At 42.1% G+C, this 10,300-nt stretch overlaps 1 pseudogene; it reads right to left on the bottom strand.

The window, feature by feature from the left end:
• Positions 1-8,314: 8,314 nt before the first annotated feature.
• Positions 8,315-8,468, bottom strand: LOC136388180 (putative ribosomal protein eL39-like 5; annotated as a pseudogene).
• Positions 8,469-10,300: the final 1,832 nt, after the last annotated feature.

The raw sequence follows: 10,300 nt of genomic DNA on the forward strand, positions 1-10,300 counted from the left end.
GTGCCGTCTGACCATCTAGAGTATGATTGTACATGTACTTCTTTAAACTCTGAGCTGGAGCAGTAGGAGACAGCCTTCAGTCAGAGACAGCCTTCGTCTTTCAGGGTGTCACTTACCAAAGCCAGTCCCTGCAACAGCCTCAAAGGATAAGCCACAACGAAAATGCTTCGTATGTCGGCACACTACAAGAAGGGAGCATGAACGTAGGGACCCAAGGGTGATGTGCATTGAATGTAACAAACCACTTTGCCTGCACCCACGTTTTGAGAAATACCACAGTTTGAAAACATTTTAAATCTAAGAAATAAATAAAAATACCTATAAATTGTCCTAAGAATATCATCATATGCGAGTACATATTTGAGATTTGCTAATAACAATACTTCTTTATTTACAGATGGGAGGTACAAGAGAATTCCATGAGATAACAAAAATTTTTATTTTAAAAATGTGTAAGGCAACATTAAAAATGGCAAATGTATGTTCTTGTTGTTTCCATATATTGATTATCAAACAAACATGATTTTAAGTTAATAAAACTGTAACTGGAACTATTTTCATTTTTTGAAAAATAAAACTCACTCCTGGGGATCAGCGAGCATGAAAAAAACTCACTACTCAAAGGGATAAACACAAAGATGGATGAGGTTCAGTCCATGACTCAACCACTTTATTTAGAGGGGTCACAATGTCACAGAAGTAGAAATCAAACATTGTGGCAGTCCCAGCAGAGACCAATTTCTTCTGGGTTTCAAACAAGGCCCAACAGAAATGGGTTCACTTAAATAGTGCTTGAAGGCTAAGTAGACTTTGATTAAGTGCAGCCAGACCAGCAAGGGTGAGAACAGTTGCAATTGGTTGGAAGGTGAGCTGCCTTTGGGCAACAAGAGGCAGAAAGACTAGAACAGTAGCTTCCACATCAGATCAGGCAGTGTTTCAAACTGAGTACTGAAAAGTTTGGATTCTATTTCTTAGGCAATGGGGTGCATTTTGAAGCGACACAATCTGAGCTTTAGAAAAATCATTCTGGGCCCTGGCCAGTTCACTCAGTGGTAGAGCATTGGCCCAGCATGTGGAAGTCCCAGGTTCAATTCCTGGTCAGGGAACACGGAGCGACCATCTGCTTCTCCACCCCTCCCCCTACCCTCTATATCTTTCCATCCCACAGCCATAGCTTGAAATGGTTCAAGCAAGTTGGTCCCAGGGGCTGAGGATGGCTGCAGGGTCTCGTCTCAGGCACTAAAGTAGCTCAGTTGCTGAACAGCAGAGCAGCAGCCCCAGATGGGCAGAACATTGCCCAGTAGGGAACTTGCCAGGTAGATCCCGGTCAGGGCATATGTGAGAGTCTGTCTCTGCTTTCCTACCTCTCACTTAATAAAAAAAGAAAAATCATTCTGGTACTTGCGCAATGGATAGGTTGGGGATGGAGACAGAGACTAGAGCTGTGATGGTAAACCTGTTTGTAAAAACTGTCCACTTTGTGCTGGCGAGGATGTGGAGAAAAGGGAACCCTCCTACACTGCTGGTGGGAATGCAGACTGGTGCAGCCACTGTGGAAAACAGTATGGAGATTCCTCAAGAAATTAAAAATCGAACTGCCTTTTGACCCAGCTATACCACTGTTAGGAATATACACCAAGAACACCACAGCACTGTTTGAAAAGAAGAAATGCACCCCCATGTTTATGGCAGCATTGTTCACAATAGCAAAGATCTGGAAACAGCCCAAGTGTCCATCAGAGGACGAGTGGATTAAAAAGCTTTGGTATATATATACTATGGAATACTACTCAGCCATAAGAAATGATGACATCGGATCTTTTACAACAACATGGATGGACCTTGATAAAATTATACTGAGCGAAATAAATCAGAAAAAACTAAGAACTATATGATTCCATACATAGGTGGGACATAAAAATGAGACTCAGAGACATGGACAACAGTGTTGGGGTTACAGGGTGGGGGGAGGAGAGAAAGGGGGTTGGGGGAGAGGAGGGCACAAAGAAAACCAGTTAGAAGGTGACGGAAGACAATTTTATTAATGTCACCCCATCAAAATTAATAAAAAAAAAAAGAATGTGTCTCACGGCTAATTCAGGCAGTTAGAAGAATAGTATAAGGATGCTAATTAGACATGGACAAGAGTGTGGTGGTTACGGGGGGCGGGGGGAGGGAAGGAGGGAGAGGGGGAGGGGGTGGGGGAGGGGCACAAAGAAAACTAGATAGAAGGTGACGGAGGACAATCTGACTTTGGGTGATGGGTATGCAACACTATTGAATGACAAGATAACCTGGACATGTTTTCTTTGAATATATGTACCCTGATTTATTGATGTTACCCCATTAAAATAAAAATTTATTTATTAAAATAAATAAAAGAATACCAAAAATATTTCATAAGTAGCAAGAAATGTTGAAAGAAATTTTAACAGAATAAAGTAAATGGAAAGATGGACTGTGAAAAAAAAATACAACAACAACCACAAAACTGTCCACTTTGGCCTGACCTGTGGTGGCGCAGTGGATAAAGTGTCGACCTGGAACACTGAGGTCGCCAGTTCAAAACCCTGGGCTTGCCCAGTCAAGGCACATTTGGGAGTTGATGCTTCCTGCTCCTCCCCTTTCTCTCTCTCTCTCTCTGTCTCACTTCTCTAAAACGAATAAATAAATAAAAATAATTCAAAAAATAAAAAATAAATAAAAATAAAAAAGAATAAAAACTGCCCACTTTTGCAGTGCTGGTCAACCTGGTCCTTCCCGCCCACTAGTGGGCGTTCCATGTTTCATGGTGGGTGGTAGCAGAGCAACCAAACGGCAGCGTGATTGGCCCACCATGAAAGCTGGACCACCCACTAGTGGGCGGGAGGGACCAGGTTGGCCAGCACTGCAAAAGTGGGCGGTTTTTATAAAAAGGTTCGCCATCACAGGACTAGAGGTAGGGAGAGGAGTTGAGAGGCTAATGCATCTTTAAATGGAGAGGACATGAAGGCCTGAATGGGGCAGCAGAAAGCAAAGGTTAGAAAACAGAAACAACTCATTTACTTTATAAAGCACTTTTTCATAGATTTTCCTCACTGACCCCACAAACTCTGAGAGGTATCACTCAGATGAATGAATGAGGAAGCTCATCAAAGGTTGTTGATTTGCCCAATTTGCTTAACTAATAAGCAATGGGACATCACCACAGGTCTTGTCTTCTTATTAAGGAGATACAGGGGCAGAATCCAGGTAACTGGTTGTGTAAAAGCCAACCAGAGTCTGCACTGAGAGGTGATGGTCAAAAAACCCTTGAAATGGATGAGATCATAAGGTACAGAGATCTCAACCAGAATTAGAAACACTTTGACTCAATAGCCCATTGAAGTAAAAAAAAAAAAAAAAAAAGGCAAAAGAGACTGCAGAAACCTAGAAATTTTTGTAAATAAATTAAAACATTTGGGAAGAACCTGATCAGTGGTGACACAGTGGATACAGCATTGACCCAGGATGCTGAGGACCCAGGTTTGAAACCCCGAGGTCACCGGCTTGAGCACGGGCTCATCCTCTTTGAACGCAGGCTCATTGGCTTGAGCATGGGGTCATGGATATGATCCCATGGTCACTGGCTTGAAGCCCAAGGTCACTGACTTAAGCCCAAGGTCACTGTCTTGAGCAAGGGGTCACTGGCTCAACTGGAGGCCCCTGGGTATATGTGAGAAGCAATTAATGAACAACTAAGGTGCCACAACTACAAATTGATGCTTCTCATCTGCCCGCCTGTCTATCTCTCTCTCTGTCTCTAAAAAAAAGTTAAAAACACATTTGGGAAGAATCTGCCACAAGCTTTATTTCCTTAAGTGTAAGAGCAGACACCTAGCTAAGGAGGCTTAACTGGACCAGACAAAGCTCTTTGGAAGATGAGAAGAATGGAGGGGTTTAAACAGTCACAACTCTGGTAGAAGAGGAGTTGGGGAAGTGGGGTAGACTAAAATTCCAGAAGTATTTGTGAAAAACAAGGCAAGAGGAGACTAAAATTGATAGACAAGCTAGTGGGAAGGGAAAAAGCACTAAGAGGAGGGAAAAAAATGCTTGTATTATTATCACACATTCCTATTTCTCTCCCTCCCTCCTTTTTTCCCTTCCCCTTTAATGTTTTATGCCAGGCAATGAGCCTGATTCAAAGATATGTCAGTTACTCTGAGAGCATGAATAAAATAGTTTTAAGAACATGGTAATTATTTTTGTTAATAAAGTGTCAGCCTCTCTTTAAACATCTGAAATGATTTGAAGGTCATACTTGGTAAAGACCTGCCATTCCAATTTCAGATCTTTCTAATTTTAGAAGTAATTGTCCTGCATGGTGGCTCCTAATGAAGATGTGTTGTTTCATCTTAACAGAAGTCCTTATTTAGTTTTAAAAAATGCCTCTTCTAGAGAGCATTTTTAATATTTTTTAAAGACTTTCTTCATTTTAGAGAGAGAGAGAGAGAAAGGGAGAGGGAGAGAAAGAGAGAAGGGAGAGGAGCAGGAAGCATCAACTCCTATATGTGCCTTGACTAGGCAAGCCCAGGGTTTCGAACTGGCAACCTCAGCATTCCAGGTTGATGCTTTACCCACTGTGCCACCACAGGTTAGGCTAGAAAGCATTTTTTTTTTTTTTTTTTTTGCATTTTTCCAAAGCTGGAAACGGGGAGGCAGTCCGACAGACTCCCGCATGCGCCCGACCGGGATCCACCCGGCACACTCACCAGACTCACCAGGGGCGATGCTTTGCCTCTGTTGCATCCAGAGCCATCCTAGCACCTGAGGCAGAGGCCACAGAACCAGGCCGCTTCTCCTGTGTGCTCTGGCTGAGAATTGAACCTGGGACTCCTGCATGCCAGGCCGACGCTCTACCACTGAGCCAACCGGCCAGAAAGCATTTTCAACCGTTACTATCCTGGTTAAACACTGTTCTCTTGCATGGCTGTTTTTCCTCCCAGGGAAGCACCTATCACATCCTGAGATATCCCTTCTTCCAGTTAAACTGTTAAACCTGCAGATCCTACAGCTCTTCTTGAAGATACGGGTTTTTTTTTTTTTTTTTTTTTTCTTTTTACTGGAAATGGGGAGAGACAGTCAGACAGACTCCCGCATGCGCCTGACCGGGATCCACCCGGCACGCCCACTAGGGGCGACGCTCTGCCCCTCCGGGGCGTCGCTCCACCACGAGCGGAGCCACTCTAGCGCCTGGGGCAGAGGCCAAGGAGCCATCCCCAGCGCCCAGGCCATCTTTGCTCCAATGGAGCCTTAGCTGCGGGAAGGGAAGAGAGAGACAGAGAGGAAGGGGGGGGGTGGTGGAGAAGCAAATGGGCGCTTCTCCTATGTGCCCTGGCCGGGAATCGAACCCTGGTCCCTCGCACGCCAGGCCTACGCTCTACCGCTGAGCCAACCGGCCAGGGCCGAAGATATGGTTTTGATTTACCCTAATCACTCTCCTCCAGACACCTACTGTTTGTCAGTATTTTTCTTTAAAGTTAGACTTCATATGTACAGTATTTTTCGCTCCATAAGATACACTCCCCCCCCCCCAAAGTGGAGAGGATAATGCCCATGCATCTTATGGAGTGAAAAATATGGTATTTTATTAAATATTTTAACACACCATTTGGTTCAGAATATTTTTTTCTTATTTTCCTTCTTCAAACCCTAGGTTTGTCTTATGGTCAGGTACATCTTATGGAGTGAAAAATACAGTAAGTAAAAAACTCCTCATGTGTTTGACCAGTTTTCAATAGCTTGGGACTATTTCCTCCACCTTCCTATTTTCCTACTTCTTTTGAAGCTTAAAATCAAAATTGGGAATTGACACATCATACTTTGGAATAATAATGAATTTTAATTCAACTTTAGTTTTAACCATTTTTAAGTAAGTAGCACAAGGGAATAACAGGCTAGCTTCTTAAGTGTTAAGATAAATATATGTTTGTGTAGGCCTAGGACATTTCTGGAAAAACATGTAAGAAAGTGGCAGGCTCTACACTTCTAGGGAATGGGAAAGGAAGGTTCTGAGAGGGAGAGTTTAAATCTTTTTCTTTACACCTTTTTGTACTATTTGCATTTTACATTAAATATGGAATAAAAAGCATGATTACAATTTTATCCTTTTTTAAAATTTTTATTGATTTTAATTTATTGTGTTTACATAAATTCAAGTGTCCCACTGAATACAATTTTATTCTTAACTATATTTAGTCAATGAATAATTAAATGCCTCTTTTTATATGTGCTACAGTTAAGTTGAAAACTTATTTTTTATGTAGCTGGATTTTTTAACCTAAGTGTAACACTTTGAATAACACGTATTAAATTTCATCTTGTTTTATTCAACCACTTGGACCACATCAGGGGAAAATTTTTTGAACTTGGTTCTTTAACTTAATACCTGTCTTTCCCAGAAATATCTCATCTGCTAAATTAATAAGTATACCACTTAAGGTAAAGATTATAATAGTTGTAAAATCTAATATTTCTAAGGGCCTAATATGTCTGTGTACTGGGGTAACTGTCTTGTTTACTCTTCATGACATTCCTTTGAGGGTGGCGTGATCATACCCATTTGTGGATGATGGAACCGGAGTTAAGAGAAGAAAATTAACTTGCTCACATTCACACATGTCATCGTGGTAGAGCTGAGATTTGAAATTAAGGGCTGACTCAGAGCGGGTATTCTTTTTGTTTTTTAAATGTGATAAACACATAACATGCAATCCATCTTTTTTTTTTCTTAAGTGAGAAGTGGGAAGTCAGAGAGACAGACTCTCACATGCACCCTTACCAGGATCCACCCAGCAAGCCCCCTATGGGATGGTGCTCTGACCATCTGGGCGGTCACTTCATTGCTTGGTAACTGAGCTATTTTAGTGCTTGAGGCAAGGCCATGGAGCCATCCTCAGTGCTGGAGCCAACTTGCTCCAAACATTCAAGCCATGGCTATGGGAGAAGAAGAGAGAAGAGAGAGGAGGAAGGGTAGAGAAGCAGATGGTCTCTTCTCCTGTGTGCCCTTGACTGGGAATTGAACCCAGGACATCCACATGCTGGGCTGATGCTCTACCACTGAGCCAACCAGCCAGGGCCACAATCCACCTCTTAATATACATTTAATTGCACAGTACAATATGTTTAACTATATGTACCTTGCTGAGCAGTGTTCTTAACCACAGAGTATCCAACTATTCATTGAAAAATGATAAACAGAACAGGGTCAAGTACAAAAAGTTGTGCCAGAGACCCTCTTCCAGTATGACAACTGTTGACTCACATTTCTTGTGTACATTATTCTGTTGCTCAACAGTATAGTATGTCAAGAGCTAAGAGTGCTCAAAACTGAGCTTCCCAATATGATAGCCACTAGCCCCACAGGGCTACTAAGCACTTGACATGTGGCCAGTCCAAAGTGAGATGCACTGTAGGTACAAAATACACACTAGATCCCAAACACTTAGTATGAAAGAAAGCACTGAGATATCTCACTAACAGTCGTTTATGTTAAAATAATATTTTGGATATATTTGGTTAAATAAAATGTTATTAAAATTAATTTTACCTCTTTATTTTTTATAAGACCACTAAAAAACTTATTACATATGAGGCTTGCATTTGTGGCTGCTGTTATATTTGTACTAGACAGTGCTGGCCTAAAATAAGTCCTGGACCCTCATGGGCTTACAACTCAGATATACATACATAAAAGAGTTAAAAACAATGGAAAGCATTATTGAATAATGTAAGTATCGAAACAGAGTGCTACAAACTCCCGGAGTTCACAATGGAAACCATCACTAGAGAAAGGTCTTGTAGAGGAAACTGGACTTCTCTAGGTCTTCAAAGAGTTAAAGAAACAGGCTTTCTAGGACGTAGGCCAAAATGAGTGACACCTTGGAGATGAAATGTAGACCTATGAGCAAGAATGAGGATAACAACTGGGGTAGAGCAGGTAATGGAAGCCCAGGAAACCAAAGAGTACAGATGGGATGGATTATCAGCTATCAAACCCAATCTGGGGCTCTTGGACTTACTCTTCGACATAAAGGAAGCATAGATATTTTGGGGACATGAATGATGAAATCTGTAGGTTGGATTTTTTTTCCATGAAAAAGATCCACATATTTATTATTGAACCAACCTATTAATTGCAGAAACATAGAAACAAAGTGAAAATTCATCCCCCCCCCAAAAAAAACACATGTGCAACTGTCCAAATGGTGATAACATTTTATTTTCCATGTGATATGTTAGAATGCTAGTGACCCTAAAACGGCCTAAATATGTGTGCCATCTCCTATGTGATCCCTTACGGACAGTCCTTGGTTCTTCCCCCGTGTCTCCTCTTGGAGTTGTATCCGATTTTATTACCAGTTTTTATCTGAATCCTTTGGAATAGGATGATTCTGCTATCATTTCTGGGCCAGGAATTGCATGACCCTTAAAGTCTCGTGAGAAGACATGGTGAGGAACAGTCAACCACACACACTACAGTAAAAGAGAAGAGGAGATAGGGAAATCTGTGTTTTAGAGTGTTAACATGGCCAAGGTTCAGAATGGGTAGAATGGAGAAGGGGAGGAGTTGACACACTGAAAAAAAAGAAAACAACTATCAGGAAGCTCATTTTAGTCCGTGCAGGAGATAAAACTGGCACCAGACCAAGGTCCTAGCTATGAGGATGGAGAAGTGTAAAAGATATTTAAAAAATAAAATAGTACTTGGCCCTGGCCGGTTGACTCAGCGGTAGAGCGTCGACCTGGCGTGCGGGGGACCTGGGTTCGATTCCCGGCCAGGGCACATAGGAGAAGCGCCCGTTTGCTTCTCCACCCCCCCCCCCTTCCTCTCTGTCTCTCTCTTCCCCTCCCGCAGCCAAGGTTCCATTGGAGCAAAGATGGCCTGGGCGCTGGGGATGGCTCCTTGGCCTCTGCCCCAGGCGCTAGAGTGGCTCTGGTTGCGGTAGAGCGACGCCCCGGAGGGGCAGAGCATCGCCCCCTGGTGGGCAGAGCGTCGCCCCTGGTGGGCGTGCCGGGTGGATCCCGGTAGGGCGCATGCGGGAGTCTGTCTGACTGTCTCTCCCCGTTTCCAGCTTCAGAAAAATAAAAAAAAAAAAAAAAAAAAAAAAAAAGAAAAATGTATTAAAAAAAAAAAAGTACTTGATGACTAGTTATGAATAGAGATTTGAGAATTATCTTCAGAACCTAGCTAGCTCTGCCTGCTTTCTTTTTTATCCTGAATAAATGAGAGTGGGAAGTATAACTATCGTGGTCGCTGGGACTGTCACACACAATAAAAGCCGTTCACTTGGCAAGATTAAAACAACCCATTCAAAAGCCCCGTAAAAACCACCAGCGTTTCCAAGAATCCTCTGGTCAGAACACTGCAAATCCTATCCTGATATCGGCATCACTGAAACCAAAATCATGGAGCTCCCCCACTTGGCCCTGCTCACTGTTTAAATGAATATCAAATAATGGGGTTAAAATTCACTGGGCAGAAAGTGGAGGGAGACTGAGTTCTCAGAACACACTTGCTGGAATTCACACAAAGAGCAAAGGAGAGCTGGCATGTAAGCAGAACTGGAGCATCAGACAGAACTAATTCAGACAAAGTCATCAGTGTTCCCAGCAGGCATTGGAGTGAGAGTGAAAGGTATTCTATTTAGCTCTACAAGTTCACCAAACTGAAGGGCTGAGTGGTGCAGGCCAGCAAATAGGTTACTAATTTTTTTATTTTGCTGGTGGGAAGTTTGGTACCAAGGTTTAATTGATCATTTTTATAGATTTATGTACTCTGGGAAAATTTCTTACCAATTATTTGAAAATAGCTTTAAATAATGGTTTAACTGTCATGTTTCCTGGATACCTTGAGATCTACTCTACTTATTTATTGATTTCCCTTTAATGATTATTCACTTATTTTTTTAATTTACTACTACTTATTAAACATTTACTATGGCCCAACCACTGTGTTATGTGATAGGAATACAAATAAACAATTTCTGTCCCCAAGAAGCACAGAAGGCCAACACATAAGCTCAGCCATTATCTAAATAATTGGTCCCATGACTGAATTACAGGGGTGGACAAGCCCAGTTCCCTGGGAGCAATGGCAGGACACTGAAGGCTCAGACAGGACAGCAACATAATCAAGTTTTATAATCCATTCTCATTACTCATGAGTTCTGGATTTGTGAGTTTGCCTACTTGCTAAAATTTATGTGTGACCTCAAAATTGATACTGTGGTACTTTTGAGTTCATTTGTGGGCATGTACAGAGAAGTGAACACACAGTCCC

Source organism: Saccopteryx leptura, chromosome 1, assembly GCF_036850995.1.
Source record: "Saccopteryx leptura isolate mSacLep1 chromosome 1, mSacLep1_pri_phased_curated, whole genome shotgun sequence".
In the NCBI taxonomy this organism is placed as follows: domain Eukaryota; kingdom Metazoa; phylum Chordata; class Mammalia; order Chiroptera; family Emballonuridae; genus Saccopteryx; species Saccopteryx leptura.